Below are 19,677 nucleotides of genomic sequence, written 5' to 3'. Positions count from 1 at the left end.
TCCAGTTTTCAAACTCATTTTACAAATACCCGTTCATTTTTTTGTCTATACAAGTTTCTCCCTTGTTTAGTTATGTAAATGTCGTGTGAGACAATGTCACAAGTTTTACTAAGATCAGGAAAGTTTAGCATCTGCTGTTTCTTCTCAGTGAGTAAGGTCTGTTACCCACTTTGAGAAAGAAATTATATTTTTTCATGTTGTTTGCTCTTAGATAATCAGTGATGACTGTTTCTCACCTCCTTAAGTTTCAGGTGCTTAGAAATATTTTATTTGATTGTTCATTTCTTTTCAGAAATTTTTCAGCACCATTTCTCTTAAAGATAAAAGCCATAGTTGTCCAGAGACAATTTCCTGGCAGCTTCTTCACCCTTCCCAAGTTTTCCAAGATAACTGTGAACAGGCATAAGATTTCATCAGTCAGTTCTTTAAGTACCCTCAGAGAAAATTCATCAGGCTTAACTGATTGAAAATCTCTCATTTATGTTCCTTCTCTTTAAGAGGCTGAGATCCTGCTTACTCTTTTGCGGTTGGAATTAGTTGTAGTACTTGCCACCTCAAAACTGACCTCTTTAATCAAGGGCAATATAGAAAAAACTTCTTTCAGTGTATTTTCCTAGAAAGAATCTCTAACACTTAAGTGCTGATGTCATAGGCATTAGAGATAAAACCATTTTCTCCTGGGTCAAGTGGAAAAATCTTGGGAAATGAACAAATTAACATTTCCCCCTTTTAATTCTTTATCCTTCATTCTGCAGTGATTTTTTCTTGAACTTTCAGTATGGCTACACATCAGCAGCATTATTTTCAAGAATATTGACTGAATTCTAATTAGTGTCAACCATCTCACTGGCTTGTAAGCAAAATAACTTCTTTTTTTCCCAGGCAAGAACAAGTTAACAATTAAAGCACTCACAGTACCACTCTTACCTCTGCATCAATAGGATGATGTCCAATCAATTGTTTTAAGCACAGAACAGTGCTATCCTCTGAACCCATAAGTCCAAAGCTACTGAATAACACTACAGTCATGTAGCAGATTAAAGACAATGTGCATCTTTATCTGAGTATTTACTATTAGTTTCTTTCAGACATATAATTGATTTGATCCCTCCGGTATACCAATTCCTTCTATGTTGTTAGCAACAACATCTCGTCAAATATGCTTTGCTTCAGGACTGTAGCTATACTAACCATCTCACGGCAAGAGTGAAAAGTTCTCTGACAACTGGTTCACATGACAAGGAAAAGGCTGAGAATAGCAAATGAGACCACCCATGCTTCACACTCAAGTTTGAGAGTCCTGAAACAACAAAGCTTATTTTCTTACTTTAAACCTTTCATTGCCATTCCATTTTGCTATGCAAATCAGGGCTTATAGAGGACAAGCAGAAACTAATATGGGAATGAAATGAATTGGTTCTAGGACAATCTTTACTATTTTACATGCCTGATCATTTCGAATGTATGTCAAAATTAAAATTTTGCATGTGAACCAAAGACAGACTGAGTTGAATGTCTGAAACATTTTCCAATTGCAAAAACAAAGTCATCAGTCTGCTTGCTTTATGTAAAAGGTGTATGCTTTACAGGTCTCTGGCAGAAATACTTCTTTTGAAAAATAGTTATTTTGTTCACTTCAGGCTTTGTCAATATCTGTATTTATTTTTTCTATAACTAATCATGCTTTCCAAAGTATGCATATTTTCATAAAGTCAGGGAACCTCCTTGAAGTAGGTTTTCTTGGGTAAGCAGCTGCTGAGAATAGAAGCGCAAAAGAGGTGGCAGCTATTGAAAAAGGTTACATGAAAAGCACAACAGCAACATGTGCCAGTGTGAAAGGGAGTAGGCAGCAGAGCAAGATGAAAATACAGAGTCTTTTGGAACTCAAAATACAAGTAGGAAAAGCAAAATGTGACTGCAGGTATTGCAGAGCACTTCTGAATTTCAGTGTAGCAATGATTTACACTAACCCACCTAATTTACCATGGTGACAGTTTAGGAACACCTCAGCTATGGAAACAGTAACCTCTAGAAGTGGGATGGTAATGAAATGGGTCTTTCAACCACCCCAGTAAGATAAATTAGAGCATCATCATCTATACCCAAAGGAAGTATATAATGGGACAATGTAAGCATGGAGGATAAAATCAGAAGTGCAAAATTAATTAATACCAGTAAGGACATATATTTGAAATCAGGGGAAAATAAAAGAAAATATAGGTTCATCTTTTAATGGGAGAGAGCAGCAAATAACAGGCATAAACACAGGTGAATCTTCAAATGCTTATTTTGCTTTAGTCTTTATGAAAAAGATTAACTGAGAGCAAATGTTACTGCAATTCACTTTTAAGTTAAGAGAACAGTATGGAGGCCAGAACAGAGAAGGGAGTAGGTTGAGTAACATTTAGTTAATTCAAATGTATTTAAGTTACTGGTTCCTGATGAAATTCACCACTGAGCACTTAAAGAATCACCCAAAGTAATCCCAGGGGCATTTAAACTGGCTTTGACAACTTCAGGGAGAGAAAGAATTCAAAAGATGGCCTAGAAGTCAGCATAGTACCTATCATTAAAAGGGGGGAATAGGACCATAGTCTAATTCAGTGTCAGAAGCAATATTAAACAAAGAATTAAATAATCAATGTATAAGCATCTTTAGGATATTAACCTGATTAAAACTGCCAAAATAGATTACTCAAGAGTAAATCATGTCAAATCAATCTACTCTCTCCTTGCAGAAGGATAGCTGCTCTGGTGATTGGAAAAAGACACAGTAACACCTGAGAAATATTTTTTACCAGGTTTTTTAATTTATTTTGCATATCCCGGTATATACCAATCATAGATACATGACCTAGATAAAATCACCATAAGATAGGTGCAAAACTGACTGAAAATACATTCAAACCACAAATGCCCCAAATGCATTATCAGCATTGGAATGATTCAAGAAGAATTTGCACTGATTGTCCTAAATCCAGTTTGATTCAATGCGTTCATGAATTACTTGGGTGACAGAACAGAGAATACACTTAAGACATTTGTGGTAACATAATGGCAAGCACACAAGGGAAGACAATACCAGAAATCTAATTGATCTTGATACACTGGGCGTCAAACTTGAAATTTAATAAAGACAAATGCAGAGCACTACAACAAAAAGAGACTTGAGATACACAATTATGAAATGAAAAACTGAGGAGGCAGCAATCCATTAGAAAGGGACCTGCTGTTAGAGAAGTTTGCTGAGTGAATATGAGTAGAAGTTGTGACACTCCTGGAGAAAAAAAGGAAGGCAAATCTAATTCTGGATGAAGCTCTGAGGAATGTCACAGGTAAGAAACATAATGCACTGATTCGTCTCTGCTTCCAGTCAGTCAGGAATCCACTGCACCACAACACTCCACTTGTTCAACAGACATGACTCCAAACACAATTTAGGGGGAAGCCAGCAGACAAAGCCATGAGAATGACAGAACGTTTAGAAACAGGATAAAAGTCTGATGGAAAAAAAATCAAGCTAAGAAGAAGACACAGCAATCCTTTAACACGTAGAAGAAGAGAGAGCTCTATGATGGGTGAACACGGGCAGCTGTGGCAGACGGCTGGAGGCAGCTAACTGGCTGTGAGTTATGCACAGTGCTATTGCCAGAGCCCTAGAAAGCCATGCCGCCAGCTGTTGTTACCACTACCAAGAAAGGGCTTGGATGAGTAGAGTCAGAGCTGTTCTAGGGAGGAAGAAGAGATTCCAGAAGCAAAAGTCACTGCCCAGGACTGCAACAGGAGCCACAAGTTTTGTTTTCTACATCTGCCCACTTGCAAGCAGTTCTGGATTCATTCTTTCTCCTTGAAAGTTGACTGTCAACTTTCAGTTGCCTGGGAAGCACGGGAATCAGCTCCTGGTGTCCACCTGCAGAAGGACAACAGGAACTTAACAGCTTTACAGCAAAACAGGTTTAGCATAGATATTAGGGGAGTAGTCATAAAGAGAAGCACTGGAAATCATTGCCCAGAACATTATGGAATCTCCTTTGCTGGGTGGATGAAGAGCCATTAGGGAAAATACATATTAGCATCTATAAGTTGATGTGTTTGCTGTCACTCTGGGAAGGAAGACAAAAAAGTGACTCTTGAGGGCTCTTTCCATCTCCACATTTCTGATTAATAACATTTCATTACAGCTCCATGTTTTACTGGGAAAAACTGTGGAAGCAGCACATTGCTGTCTGTACTGATGGTAACTTTCAGAGCTGGTCTTCACAGCCCTGGGTCAAATCATTGGTAAGATAAATTTCAGTATCATTTTTAGTTATGATGACATGATGTGTGACATCAGCCCATAGAAATTGCTTCTGGCTTCACTCTCTGGCATCAATGAGCAAGTGCTAAGTCATACATCTGTTTGGGAATGTAATCACATTATTATCTCCTGACAGAGAACATAATCAACTAATTTCGGCCCTGGTATAAATGGATAACCATTCTCAGTTACACTCTGAAAAATCCCCCTTGTCTCCATTACTGCTGTATAGGTAAATTAAACTCCTCAATTTATGTGCTCCAAATTAGTTAAAATAATTTAAAGTAGATGGAGTTAACCGCTTGGAAGTTATTTCTCAATAACTAAGCTATTAGTAATCATTCCTAGGGCTCTTTATAATCAATGCTGGATTGTTTCTCAGTGAATATGCACATCTCCTTGCTATTACTTCAGTGGGGCAAAGCCTAGTTCAACCAACTGAGGATTTGGCCCACAATATCTCAAGGGTACTTCCTTTTAATTTAGTAATAATTACACCCTAGGCTGATAGACTAGAAGATCTTTGGCCTTTGAGTTAATGAAATAATACCAACATGGCCCTCAGAATCAATTTATTCAGCAAAGAGAAAAATTATTACTTCACAAACAGGAAGTAACCTCAATTTATTATCATAAACTTCATTGTGTGTATAAAAAGAGAAGGAAAAAAAGACAGAGGACAGGAACAAGTGGGAAGATAATTTTTAATATTTTTTTTATTGTTCTTATCTCCCTAGTATCTGATAACCCAAACCAAAAGTTAAACCATGGGTGCATGCACACACACATGCACACAAACAAATTAAATTAATCCAAATTTCATCACCTACTGAAGGCCTCACAAAAGTATTACAAATACTACAAAGGGATGAGAAGCAGTACATGTTCTGCCATCCACAGGAAGGATTACCTCTCAGACCAGATCAATAAAAACCTGGTAATATATGTCTTCTATCAGTGAACCAGAAAGAGACTGAACATTTGGTCTTAGAAGAAGAAACTAAAGAAAAATGTGGTGGCAGCTCCTCCCTTCTAAATGACTCAAAGAAAAATTGTGTCATCTCCCTATCCCATGCCCCATTTTTGTGGAGGAAAACTGCGTGGAGAGAAATTATAAAAATTGCTCATTTTCTTACACTGAGATAATGGCACTGACAACCACACAATTATGCTCACATAACCTTAGAGTTAAGCAAAGAAAGAATCAGAACCTTCCAAAACCAAAAGACAGTACCAGAGTCTTGCTCATTAAACGTGTTATCCAAAAGGAGAGTTACAGCACATGGCTTTTTAAGTTTGTATTAACCAGAATTTTACGGAACTACATGGTCCTTCCCTGCCTTATATGAAAATCTTTACTACACTTCCAAGGAATAATTTATTGAAGAACGAATTTTGAAAATATGGCAACCAGCACTGGTCTATATACCTAGACCACCAAACTAGAGCAACAGTGGTATTGAAAATCATATTTGCACTCTCACAGAACATGATACCATGATGTGGAACAGAAGTAAAGGATGGGGGTTTTGTGCATGAGCTATAGAAGTTTGAAATATTCTGGAGGGGTTGCATTTACAGGCATTATTGAAGACTAGGGTATGTGATAATTTTGCTTTAAAAGCTTGAAAAATTTGCAGTTTCACCTTTTTGTATGTATTTGGGTAAAACTAAAAATTTGTAGCTGATTTTTTTTCACTTGATTTTGAAGTTAGAGAGATCTGAGTAATGGTGGAGGACAGATGTATCCTGCAGATATTGGAACCTAAGAAAGAATGCACATGAAATGTTCTGAAGCATAAATACTGTATTTTGCAAAATATAAAACAATGGAACTTAGGATGTAGGCTTTATTTTGCTTCAAAACTTAATGTGTTTTTCTGCACCAGCTGAATCTAAGCAGATATAGAGTTTATATATTCATATGCACAGATATTAATTTTAAATAATTATGTAGCTATGTCCAGTTGCCTTCTTTGAGGATCTATCCATTACATTGTTTCACTATATTGACCTTGCATATCCTGAGGTGGGCAGTATCTCTAATCATACAGCCTTTATTAATTTAAGCTTAGTGCAGTCTTCCCTATGGGCAAACATTGCATGACTCAGTTCATGTTTCTTTATTTAATAAAAATTTAAGAAGACCATGAATGGTTCTTGGAAATCAATATGTAAGTGAGGAATGTTCTGAAAAAAAAAATATACTAGATTTTACTTGTCCTGGGTTTAGCAGCAGCAGTCATTTTTTCTCCTTCTTGGTAGCTGGTGCAGTGCTGTGTTTTGACTTTCGGGCTCGGAACAAAGGTGATAAAAATGATGTTTTGGTTTGGCCAAGGACTTTGTGAGTCTCATGCTCTGCCAGGGAGGAGGGGAGGCCGGGAGGAAGCAGAGACAGGACACCTGACCCAAACTGACCAAAGAGGTATTCCATACCACAGCACGTCATGCCGAGGGGGGAACTGGGGGGGAACCCGGAAGGAGAGGGGGTCGGCCGGGTCGGACTGGCGGTTCGGCGCGTGGTATTGTACTCCTTTCCTTTGCTGTTTTCTCTTATCATTGTTGTCGTTGGTGGTAGCAGTGGTGATTCGTATTGTACCTTAGTTACTAAACTGTTCTTATCTCAAGCCGTGGGAGTTGCATTTCTTTTTGATTCTCCTCTCCGTTCCCCCAGGAGTAGGGGGAGGGCAAGAAGGGGGGGGAGTGGGTAACAAGCTGTCTGGCTGTGGGTTAAACCACGACAGTTCTTTTTGGCGCCCAACGTGGGGCACGAACCCACGACCCTGAGATTAAGAGTCTCATGCTCTACCGACTGAGCTAGCCGGGCAAAGATTTTGGGATGTCACCAGAGGAGGAGGTGATGCGTGCTGAAGAGGCCCCACCATATAATCAGCTGTCAGAAAGTGAAAAGCAGTATGCCTTGTTTACTGATGGGTCCTGCCGTATTGTGGGAAAACATCGGAGATGGAAGGCAGCTGTATGGAATCCTCGACGACAAGTTGCAGAAACTGCTGAAGGAGAGGGTGAATCGAGTCAGTTTGCTGAGGTGAAAGCCATCCAGCTGGCCCTGGACATTGCTGAACGAGAAAAGTGGCCAGTACTTTATCTCTATACTGACTCATGGATGGTGGCAAATGCCCTGTGGGGGTGGTTGCAGCAATGGAAGCAGAGCAACTGGCAACGCAGAGGTAAACCTATCTGGGCTGCTGCACTGTGGAAAGATATTGCTGCCCGGGTGCAAAACCTGGTGGTGAAGGTACGTCATGTAGATGCCCATGTACCCAAGAGTCGGGCCACTGAGGAACACCAGAACAACCAACAAGTGGATAAAGCTGCTAAGATTGAAGTGGCTCAGATGGACTTAGATTGGCAACATAAAAGTGAATTATTTTTGGCCCGGTGGGCCCATGACACTTCAGGCCATCAGGGCAGAGATGCAACATATAGATGGGCCCGTGATCGAGGGGTGGACTTAACAATGGACACTATTGCCCAGGTTATTCATGAGTGTGAAACATGTGCTGCCATTAAACAAGCCAAACGGTTAAAACCTCTTTGGTATGGAGGACGATGGCTGAAGTATAAATATGGGGAGGCCTGGCAGATTGATTATATCACACTGCCACCAACCCACCAAGGTAAGCGCCATGTGCTTACCATGGTGGAAGCAACCACCGGATGGCTGGAAACGTACGCTGTGCCCCATGCCACTGCCCGGAACACTATCCTGGGCCTTGAGAAACACATTTTGTGGCGGCACGGCACCCCAGAGAGAATTGAGTCAGACAACGGGACTCATTTCCGGAATAACCTTGTAGACACTTGGGCCAAAGAGCATGGCATTGAGTGGGTATATCACATCCCCTACCATGCACCAGCCTCTGGGAAAATCGAAAGGCACAATGGGCTGTTAAAAACTACACTGAGAGCAATGGGTGGGGGAACTTTCAAGCATTGGGATACACACTTACCAAAGGCCACCTGTTTGGTCAACACTAGAGGATCTGCCAACAGAGCTGGCCCAGCCCAATCGGAACTTTTACATATTGTAGAGGGGGACAAAGTTCCTGTGGTGCATATGAAGAATTTGCTGGGGAAGGCAGTCTGGGTTATTCCTGCTTCAAGTAAAGGCAAACCCACTCGTGGGATTGCTTTTGCTCAGGGACCTGGATACACTTGGTGGGTAATGCGGGATGATGGGGAAGTCCAATGTGTACCTCAAGGGGATTTAATTTTAGGGGAAAACAGCCAATGAACTTAATTGTATGTTGTTGCCTGCTGTGTAATACTTTAATAGCCCATCAACCAGATGTCTTCAGGCCACCAGCAACTAGCCCTGACTTCCCTCCAACCATCATCCCAAGAGAGAACGAACTTTGACAGAACCAGACAAGTTCTACAGTAAGGGAATGATCAGCATCAGCAGGCAACGACCCGATACTGCACACGGCCTCTCCTGTTCTGAAAGACTGTTACAAGAGATGACGCCTGACATCATGGACCAGATGGAATCAGCAGCTTTATAGGGACTAGTCTTTGCACTAAGATAGAAGTGCACTGAGATCGGAGTGATGGTATATTGAAAATGTAGGATCTGAGCATGACGTGAATGGTATGGAATAAGGGGTGGATAATGTCCTGGGTTTAGCAGCAGCAGTCATTTTTTCTCCTTCTTGGTAGCTGGTGCAGTGCTGTGTTTTGACTTTCGGGCTGGGAACAAAGCTGATAAAAATGATGTTTTGGTTTGGCCAAGGACTTTGTGAGTCTCATGCTCTGCCAGGGAGGAGGGGAGGCCGGGAGGAAGCGGAGACAGGACACCTGACCCAAACTGACCAAAGAGGTATTCCATACCACAGCACGTCATGCCGGGGGGGGAACTGGGAGGGACCCGGGAGGAGAGGGGGTCGGCCGGGTCGGACTGGTGGTTCAGCGTGTGGTATTGTACTCCTTTCCTTTGCTGTTTTCTCTTATCATTGTTGTCGTTGGTGGTAGCAGTGGTGATTTGTGTTACACCTTAGTTACTAAACTGTTCTTATCTCAACCCGTGGGAGTTGCATTTCTTTTTGATTCTCCTCTCCGTTCCCCCAGGAGTAGGGGGAGGGCAAGAAGGGGGGGGAGTGGGTAACAAGCTGTCTGGCTGTGGGTTAAACCACGACATACTATAAGCTGACTATTGTCTTCTTGATGTATCCAGTGACAGAGATTTCCTGGAGTGAAGTCAAGACAACAGTTTTACACAGTGTAAAATAGTCTGAAAGTGATTAGTCTGTGAGCTCTGAGGAAGGTAGATAAAAATAAAGCCTTACTAAAGCTGCAAGCATACAAAGTATAGTGTTTTAAAAATCAGATGATGGCCAAAAAGAACTTCATATTAATTTAAAAAAATAGAATCTCTGTCTCTCCTGCTCTGGCAAGGGTCCAAATAAGAATGGTATGGTGTGCTAATAAATGGTGTACTTAGTCCTGCTGATGCTGCACTAGCATACATATTAAGACTGAGGGAGACATTTTGCTAAAGTTTGTGCTGCATTGGTAAATTAAATATTGAGGAAGCCATAAGACGTGCTCCTTTTGATCATCTTTTCATCAAGCTTACCACCATGTTTTCAGCTCCAAAACCGATATCATAAAAACTTCCCAATTTTGGCTTCTTGTGAAGGTTTTACAGCCTTGCAGAACCTGCTAGCGGGATGCACTTGGAAGGAAAGGAGTCACTGCCAAATCTGAATTCTTGGCAGACACCTAGTGTCCTAGAAACATCAGCTGTGCACTCAATGGAGACTTACGCATCCCAGGTAAAATAAGGGAATTTATCCTGATGCTCAAAGAATATGGTTGTAATACAACTCTACAAACTCTTCGTAAATGATTGCACAAATTTTAAAGCTACAGAATCACACTAGGTGGTTTTATTGCTGTAGTTGCTTTTTTTCTGGAGTAGTGAACTGTGAACACTGCTCCCTTGCTCCTTCCTCCCTTCCCTCCATTCAGTTCAGCTATAGGCACTGAGGGCACTTACCTAAACAGTCACTGGGGAGAGACAGAAGTCTCTGAGTCTGTTGCAATATCTACCATGAGGCTCTTCACTGGAGAGAAGAACCTGCCTCTGCTCCAAAAGTGACTTGATGTCCTGACAGATAAACCCTTCAAGCTGGTTTGTCTTGGCTTCACATAGGCGGTATTGACTTTCCAAACCACCTCCATGCTCTGTACTGCGATTTAGACTTCGATTCGGAACCTACACAACTGAAACTTAAATACTGCACTAGCTTAGCCTGTGACTTGGTTCTTCTACTGTCAAAGAGTAAAGGCTTTCTTCATATCATGGGGACACTTGAACTGCTGTGGAAAAGGAGATAAAATGTTGCAATCAAAAATATTAGGGCTTGCCAAAATTCCATTCTTTTTACTTTATATATCAAAGAAATGCTTTGTTCCCAAACTAGTTAAAGCCCGATTCTTTAGTTGTGCTACTGTACTTAAGAGGTAGTTTATAGAGTATTACAGACGCTTCAGAATGAAACCAATGTGAATGACAAGGGAGTTGACCATTTGTTGTGGTGTGAATTCAAGCCTTACACTCTCAAGACTGGAAGAATCTAGAAAATATTGTGGAAATAGTGTTGTCATTGTTCCAGAACTACTCAGCAGTCAGTTTCTCGTGAAAACAAAAATCACAACCAGAAAAAAACAAAACAAAAACCAAAAACACTTTCCTACAGAAACAGTGCAGAGTTGTGCAAGTATTTCATTTTGTTTTAAAAGCCCTCTATAGAACTTTAGGGTATGTGGCATTTACAATTTTCCTATTACAAACAAGCGGATCTCCACTCTGAGTTAGTCTCATTGGCAACAGTGAACAGGAAATTATAGTTAGCTCTAACCCATTTCTAATAGCCTTGTGTTGGCCTAAAGACATAATTGAAACCCTAATATATAGGGCTGGAGCAGCTGCCAGATTTGAATTTATGTATTAACTATTTGGAGGAATTCGTTAAATAACTATCGACCATGTTAAGAATTTTGATCAGTTGTGAACTAACATTTCTTTGTTAAAAAAGGAAGATTTTTTTACACATAAAAATTTTTTTGAGTTATTTAATTGTAGATTTCAATCTTGTCTGAAAATGTAATCTTCATCCATTTAGTGACATAAGAAGTTAGTTTCCTCTACCCAAACATTGACAAACCTTGCCTCCATTTCCTTTCCTTCTGCTCTTAATTAATTTAATTTCATGTGGTTTTAATGAGTGATTGTTTTCAACAGCTTTTGAGAGTTTCAGTCAGCAATATTTCATTCTGAAATAAAAGCTAATGATCCATAAATTCTTCATGCCATATTTTTATAGCCAGTAAATTAGTCTTAAATGGGTTCAGTAAGTTCTCTGATGTATGTCATTAATTGTTAATGGTGTTTTAACTAGACAACTGTTGTAAAAGGTTGTTTATCATCACCACTGGTGGGTGGCTGCTCCTTGCAATCTGTTCCGCCTGGTACGGCTAAACTTCCTCTATCTACCATTGTGTGCAGCAAAGAGATCAGGAGACTGTGAAGCATAGTTTAAATATCAAATTCAAACATGTCCAGTGGATAATGAACCTACAGAACAACAGACTTAATAAGGTCAGATTACTTTTCGTTTTTCAGACAGAAACATATATGTATCATACCCTAATGCTCTTTGCACATGGCGTAAATGACTTATACACCAGTCCTGCCTAAGTAGTAAAAATGCCTAGACTTAGATCCAAGCCAACTCAGGCATTAAATTACCTAAAGATTACGCTATCCAATGACCTGAGTTGCAGGTGAAGCTTGGGTAGTCATTTGTGGTTTCTCCTTAGGATAAAGAGGTAGTATTACTTTAATGACGTTCAGTAATTAAAGGAAAAATTCATCATGTGCTAAGTAAAGTGAACTTTTCAATACACAAATGTCAGTAAAAGTGAATTGAACCTCCTCTTTGGACTTCAGACCTTAACCAATTTTATGACTGCACAGGCCGTTTCCACCAAGTTAATTATCAAGTAAACAGATATCTCTGGTAAGGTCAGATCTAACTATAAAGAATAGGAATACAAAGTCTTGTTTCAGTAAACATAGGAAGCTGAGCCTTTGCTTGCTATTTCATGTCTCTGGATTGTCCTCATGACTAGACACAGATTGTGTTCTCTTTTGTCTTTGGTCTCAGGGGTGGGTTTTCATCGGATATTGCTAAATATTGCTCTTTGGTGCCTTTGGGTTCTCTTTGCACGTTTTATCTGGGATTTTTTGGCCTACTCACTATTGTTCTCCAACACACAGCTCCCTCAGAGGAGTCCTGGAACCTTGCATTTTCTTTCTACCAGCGGTCAACTGCATAGCTACATATTCTTTCATCTAAAGAACCTTTCATCATAAAAGCAACTGTTTTTAGACATTACGGCTAGTCAGTTTATCTGCACTCCATTCCATGCAGCTGCTGTGTGTTTACTCTAAATGAGATGTAGTCTATATTTGACCTCAGTTTTAGGGTAACATCTCTAGCATAAGATTCACTCCATCCTTAGGAGAACAATGCAGGCAGAATGAACTGTGCAGACTGAGGCCAGCCCCTGGTTCATACCCATTATTCTTTTCCCTCACCCCCTCCTGTGTCCAAAGTCACATGGAGCCCCATGGACAGTATGAGCAGAGGCTGTATTTTGTGTGTGTAAATAGGGGCTGAAGCTATTAATATATCTATACTAATAAGGGTAATAAAAATGGTACTAAGTGCCAGCTCCAAATCCTCCCAGTAATGATTAGATGTTTATTAAGGGAGGGTACAGAACAGTGTCAACTGTTGCCCCTAATTCCTACCGTAGCAGGAAGGGCATAAGGGTTTGGAGAGTTTTGTTTGCTTCAATCCTGTGCATAACTAGCATGTGTGAGCTGTTTATGCACAATGCAGAATGAACAAATGCAAATTATAGTGACTTGTTTGGTGTGCAGCAGGATGATGAGACTGGATTGCTGTATTCTGCCAAGAAAATCAGGTAAAAAGGCACATGTTTTGTTCACACTATCTATCACAATATTTTACCCATCCCATTGGCTGCTATACCTGCTTCATTCCCCAATTCCTTTTGCCCTTAAACCAGCAATATGCTGCAACAACTTACCAGCCTGCTGAAAAAGCCCACCACACGCAACCTCCTGTAAGGAGGTCAAATAGCCCACAGAAAGAAGCAAGGACAAGTTTTTCTCCCCTGAACATCAGTCTCCTCAACACAGGCGGGATGCATCATTCCCAGCAAAGCAATGCGGGTGACAGTCTGGCTCACTACACTGGGACCACTTTCTAGAAACGTATTAACCCCTCACCCACACAACCACATCTCCCAGCAATCACCCAGCAGCAATGCTTGTCCATCCACACATTTGTAAGACTCTCCTCTATTCCTATGTTCCTCACCCCCAGTTCAAGAATACATAGGCATGAGTTTTGGAGTACCATGATCAGAAACATCTGCCCCCAGCTCAGTCAGTGCTCATACAGTTTTTCCCCTTGAAAAGGGGTTTAAAAACCCGAGGAAGAATAACACTCATTCTTGACAATGTGAAGCCAAAAGATGTTGTCATTGCCACCACAATGTGAAAACAGTGGTGGTCAGAGCATGCACTCCAAAACATGTCAAAAGACAACCTCCTGAAGAAAGGCCATACCATGGGAATTCAAGTGTCTCTAGAGCAAATATAGGGAGTGGGAGGAATTCTGTCTAATTTTCCAGTTGAAGCAGCTCCTCTGTTCGCATAATATTGAAAGATTGACTGAGAAGGAGTGCGGGAGTGAACAAGGAATTTTTCAGGAGGCAGAAAACCTGATTCCTAGTCCCTGCTCTTGCACGTAGACACTGTCCCACACGACATCCTTGTCTCTATATTGGAGAGACATCAATTTGATGGATGGACCACTCGGTGGATAAAGAACTGGCTGGATGGCCACACACAAAGAGTTGTGGTCAATGGCTCAATGTCCAGCTGGAGACCAGTGACGAGTGGTGTCCCTCAGGGATCGGTGTTGGGACCGGTCTTGTTTAACATCTTTGTCTCTGACATGGACAGTGGGATTGAGTGTGCCCTCAGCAAGTTTGCCGACGACACCAAGCTGTGTGGTTCAGTTGGTACGCTGGAGGGAAGGAATGCCATCCAGAGGGACCTCGACACTCTTGTGAGGTGGGCTGATGCCAACCTCATGAAGTTTAACCATGAAAAGTACAAGGTCCTACACCTGGGATGGAGCAATCCTAGGCACAGCTACAGGTTGGGAAAGATGAGGTTCAGAGCAGCCCTGCAGAGAAGGACTTGGGATTGCTGGTCAATGAGAAAATGAACGTGAGTCGGCAGTGTGTGCTCACAGCCCAGAAAGCCAACCGTATCCTGGGCTGCATCAAAAGAAGCGTGACCAGCAGGTCAAAGGAGGTGATCCTGTCCCTCTACTCTGCTCTTGTGAGACCTCACTTGGAGTATTGTGTGCAGTTCTGGTGTCCTCAACATAAAAAGGACATGGAACTGTTGGAACAAGTCCAGAGGAGGGCCACAAGGATGATCAGGGGACTGGAGCACCTCCTGTATGAAGACAGGCTGAGAAAGTTGGGGCTGTTCAGCCTGGAGAAGAGAAGGCTGTGTGGAGACCTCATAGAAGCCTTCCAGTATCTGAAGAGGGCCTATAGGGATGTTTGGGAGGCACTCTTCACTGGGGACTGTAGTGACAGGACAAGGGGTAACGGGCTAAAACTTAAACAGGGGAAGTTTAGATTGGATATAAGGAGGAAATTCTTTACTGTAAGGGTGGTGAGACACTGGAATGGGTTGCCCAGGGAGGTTGTGAATGCTCCATCCCTGGCAGTGTTCAAGGCCAGGTTGGACAAAGACTTGGGTGAGATGGTTTAGTGGGAGGTGTCCCTGCCCATGGCAGGGGGGTTGGAACTTGATGATCTTAAGGTCCTTTCCAACCCTAACTATTCTATGATTCTATGTTCTTTCACAGACTCTTAGATTTTACCTACAACACTCACTGGAGAAGAGGCACCAGCAAACTTGTTACCTTGAGATTTAGCCTGCTCAAGAGCAAGTTGTACTCACTGGGTCAGAAAGACACACTCAGTCGCATTCCTTCTGTCCATCCAAGGAGGTCTTCCATGCTAAAAACATCTTCAGCAAACAAGAAGAGAGGGAGGGAAACGAGATAACCGTACCTCACTGGGCCAATGAAGAGAGAGCCCTACAAGGTGAAATGGATTCCAAGTGCTTCAGGTAGAAAAGGGAATTGGCCAGGGTCCTGCATGATAGGCCAACCCTCAAACTACTCAGGTGTTGTATAAAAGCAGTAGTACCACCTCCTTCTTTTGGAATTGCAAGGTTTTTCGTGGAGCCAACATTAGCCCTGAAATTGCCTGCCAGCCAGTAATGTCTTGTGCAAAATGACAGAAGATACACATATTTAAGAAGCAAGTAGTGCTTATATATAAGGGAGGTGATAAACTGCTCACTTTCGAAAATTCATAAATAAACTGAAACTTCAGAAAATTAACGTTTTATGAAACGCTCAGCCTGTGAAAGTATGTGAAGCATCGGGGGTTCGAGCAACAATTAGCTGGATTAGCAACAATTTAATTTGTTTTTCATTAAGGGTCATGGCAGTGTCAAATAATGTGTCTGTGTGTATCAGTACAGCACTGCATGTACTGTACATAAAAATCACTTACCTGTTGCATTATGAAATGTTTTGAAGTACTTCAAGGGGTCTTCAGCTTACTGAAGTGAACTCATTACAGAAACTGAGTTAAACTCTTTTTGGGTGAGCTCCTTTGAATATCCGGGGTGTTATTTGTAAAATCTATTATTTGACTACGCATAAATCTCTAGAAATGTTAGCCATTATTTCAGCCCAAGACTCCAGTTTCTACTCCTGTTTTCACTCTTCTGACATCAGCTTGTCATAATCTTCTTAATAACTGTGTTCCGTTTACAATATTTTGAGCAATATCAGCCCTAAGCCACTATTTTTTTCCAGTTGTTTAATGAATATTAGATTAATTTTATTAGCACTCTAAGGGTGCTCTTTTCCTATGTTCAGTCATACCTTTGCTGGGATTTTTTTGAAAAGCCTAAGGGAGGTGGTTATCCAAATACCAATGAATTTCAATGAAAATAGGTTACATAACACAGGCCACTGGAGAATTCTATGTTTGATAACACCTGCAGTCCTAAGTTCAGCCCTTGAAATGCATTGTGCATACCTGCACACTGGCTTGGCAGCGAGTCTTGAATCATACTACAAAAAAAAAAAGGTGAGAGAGACATTGGAGTGACTAAAAAAGAAAAAAGAAACCATATGCATCGTATAGTATCATGTATGGTCTGAGGGCAAGGACATTATGTTAGCAAAAAGGGACTCAGGCAGTACCTCTCTTGTTAGTGCTGCTTCAGGATCACAAAAGCAGCTATTTCGTTCAACAACTTCCATTTTGTCCCTTTTCTACTCTTTATCCCACCCTAAAACTTCATACTGAATCAGATCCTCAGGATCCAGCCAGTGGGAAGGTTCACCTCTCCAAGGATTTATCACCATGTTTTGTTTACATCCATCAGCTGTTTAAAACTGGCAAAAACCTCTTTACAGGGTGAACTATAATAAATTCAATCCCCTACAGAGCTCACAGGGACCTCAGCATCAAAGAAGCCAGAATTAGAGAACACATTAAATAAAATGTTTCTATATTTAGAGAAAATATGCCTGACAAAGATGGTTGGGCTAAATATCTGATAAGACATTAACCCAGCCCTGCAATTCCATGGTTTGCTGAGGAGTGGTTCTCCTGTAAAGGACGTGAATGAATACAAACTTCTCAGAAACATTGACTTTAAGTGGTGGTTGGCCTAGCTGGGTATTGCTTCTCTTTTGCACAGGTGACTATTAACACTGCTCTTGACCTTCTCTGTTCCCCACAGAGACTCTGCTTAGGAAGTCACTGATCTTTCCCCATGCTGAGAAGGGAGGAGGAACTGCACTTTCCCTAAGCACTGTTGGCAGGGAGGAGGACAGAGGGAGACAGAGCCCTCTGGGAGCATCAAAAATACCTGGAATGCTCCAGCTTCTTTTAATCACTGAATACAAATGACCTAAAAATGACCCTAAAGATAATCCACCTCCAAAAAAAGAAAATAAAAAAATGAGGCAAGCAGGGAGAAGGGAGGGTTATGAAGACATCCCTTTGATAAACTCTGCCCCCTTACGAAGGCTGGAGGACAGAATTTGAAGTGGTGATGGTAAAGGCGGCAGCTTTCCAATATCAGTATTGTCAGTTTATCCTGAAAAGCTGACCTTTTCAAACTAGCACCGAATCTTTTCTTTTTCTATATGACAGCATTTTGCCTTTCTGTGGAAACAGTTCCCTAATAGGCTTTCTCTTGGTTGTTTATTACACATCGAGTGCTAGGTTTGGTTTCTAATAGTTCCTTTTCATCCAGCTGCCTACTGCTGACTGTGGAAAGTGTAGGTTTGGCTCCACTGATGGCTCTCTGTAATGGCTGTGATTACACCCTCTGCATCTTCTTCACAGTGCCAGCCTTTCAATTGAACAGCACATTATGCCTGGATAAGACTCAAAGAGCAGCTTAATATCAGGGTTCTCTGGTGCTATAATAACTGGTTCAAGATCAAAGAGATAAAACCACATCAATATTTCTGTATGGCCCATGAGGTAAAACACATCAATCCTGCATATAGCTATCCATGAGTTAAAGCTAGATTTTACCATTGCTCTGGGGGAAAAGGGATGAAAACATACCAATGTAATCAGAAGGTCCAGAGAACAGCAAGTATAAACCAACCTGTTGCCTGCTGCATGCATCAGTCTCTTCATGTCAAACCCAGCAGATCACTTTGCAAGTCACCATTCTTAGCAGGTATCCCTTTAAACTTGAAAAATGTGATTCTGCAAAATATTTCACACTAGTTGAACCCAGCTATTTCCAGAGAATGTTGCTATAAGTACAAACAGAACAGTGCCTCCACGGGGGGCATGGGAAGAGACTGGACATGAAAGAGAAATTGCTTGTGAATTTTTAAACTGTATAAATTTACTGTTCTGTTTTCTAATCCTGAAATGTTAAGAAAACAGGTCCAGAACACAAAATACAAAAGGAAATTAAAAGGCATTAATTCATTTACTATTGGCTACTTAGTTTACACTCTGCTTTTATTTCTGTGTACAGGTAAAGTATATAAACAGAATTTTTTAACTGAACTTCATTTCTATTGTATTTTACTGATTCTCAAAACTGGGAAGTGGCTTTAAAATCCACCAAATTTTGTAATGATTTTTCATGAAGGAAGAAAGGATGATGGTAGAGCTGTTATCAATACTTGTATTCAAACCTCATTTCAGCTCCAGTTCTAAGAATAGGTCAGTACATAAACACCAAAAACTTCAGTCATGGCAGTAGTGATGTTTGTATGAAAAGCTAAGAAAATGCTGTGGGCAGTTTTCAGAAAGGGTTGGACTGTGGGACCTTTTTGTCACACCGGTCTTTCAGACTGTGCTGTCCACAGGACCTGCCTCATACAGGTTGTGACCCTAGCGGCAGGCAGTGTTGATGAGTGGGAGCAAGCCTCCATTAAGTAATTAGTGTTGAGGACCTGGTGTTCTCAAGGTGCACATTTCAGAGTGGGTTTTATTTTGGAGGGGTCACTTCAGGCTAGCTGTTTTCTGCCTATTTGTGGCTAGAAACCATTAGATGCAGGTCTGGATCAGACCTTTCCATTTAGTTTCTTTTGAAAGGAATCCAATTTGTTTACTCTGAGACTGCTCTATGATACAAAACAAAGAGCAAGTGGAGGCAACTGGGAGATTTACTTCAGTATCACACTACTACTCTGAACTCAAATGTGAATGTAGATGCTCCCTCAACATCCAAGAAGAAGCTATTCGCTGAATGGCTTGATGTTGTGAACTGCTAAAGTAGTATGTAGAACACTGGACTTCATTTAAATATCCAGCACATAAGTCCATCTCTGTTCGTACCTTTTTGCTACAGAACAGCTCATTAAAACAGATCTTTCAGAACACCAAGTATTGCTGTAGGGAAACCAAATCCTACCATTTACACAGTAAAGCTGCATGTACCACATACCTCTCAAGACATTGTGAATTTTATACCACAAAGTTTCCTCGTCTCCGGACAACGAATCTGCCCATCTCAATCCAAAGTTTAACTCCACTGACAAGGCTGCACCTGCACTGAAATAACTGCTGGTGTGTGGAACCACAGAGGGGCACTGTGATTGTTCAGCAGAGCCAATGTCATCCACTTGCTTTTCCACCTGCCATCAGCAAAGACCTGGATCTGA

General features: G+C 41.1%; 1 non-coding gene across 1 annotated transcript; it reads right to left on the bottom strand.

The window, feature by feature from the left end:
* Window positions 1-7,054: 7,054 nt before the first annotated feature.
* Window positions 7,055-7,127, bottom strand: TRNAK-CUU (transfer RNA lysine (anticodon CUU)). Its single transcript has one exon. It is a non-coding gene; the product is annotated as a tRNA-Lys (tRNA).
* Window positions 7,128-19,677: the final 12,550 nt, after the last annotated feature.

This window comes from Neopsephotus bourkii, unplaced genomic scaffold, assembly GCF_033783945.1.
Source record: "Neopsephotus bourkii isolate Nb327-2 ecotype Australia unplaced genomic scaffold, CSIRO-AGI_Nbou_v1 NB_1760, whole genome shotgun sequence".
Lineage (NCBI taxonomy): Eukaryota > Metazoa > Chordata > Aves > Psittaciformes > Psittacidae > Neopsephotus > Neopsephotus bourkii.
Note: the sequence above shows the minus strand (reverse complement) of the source record. Positions and strands in the feature narration are given on the sequence as shown.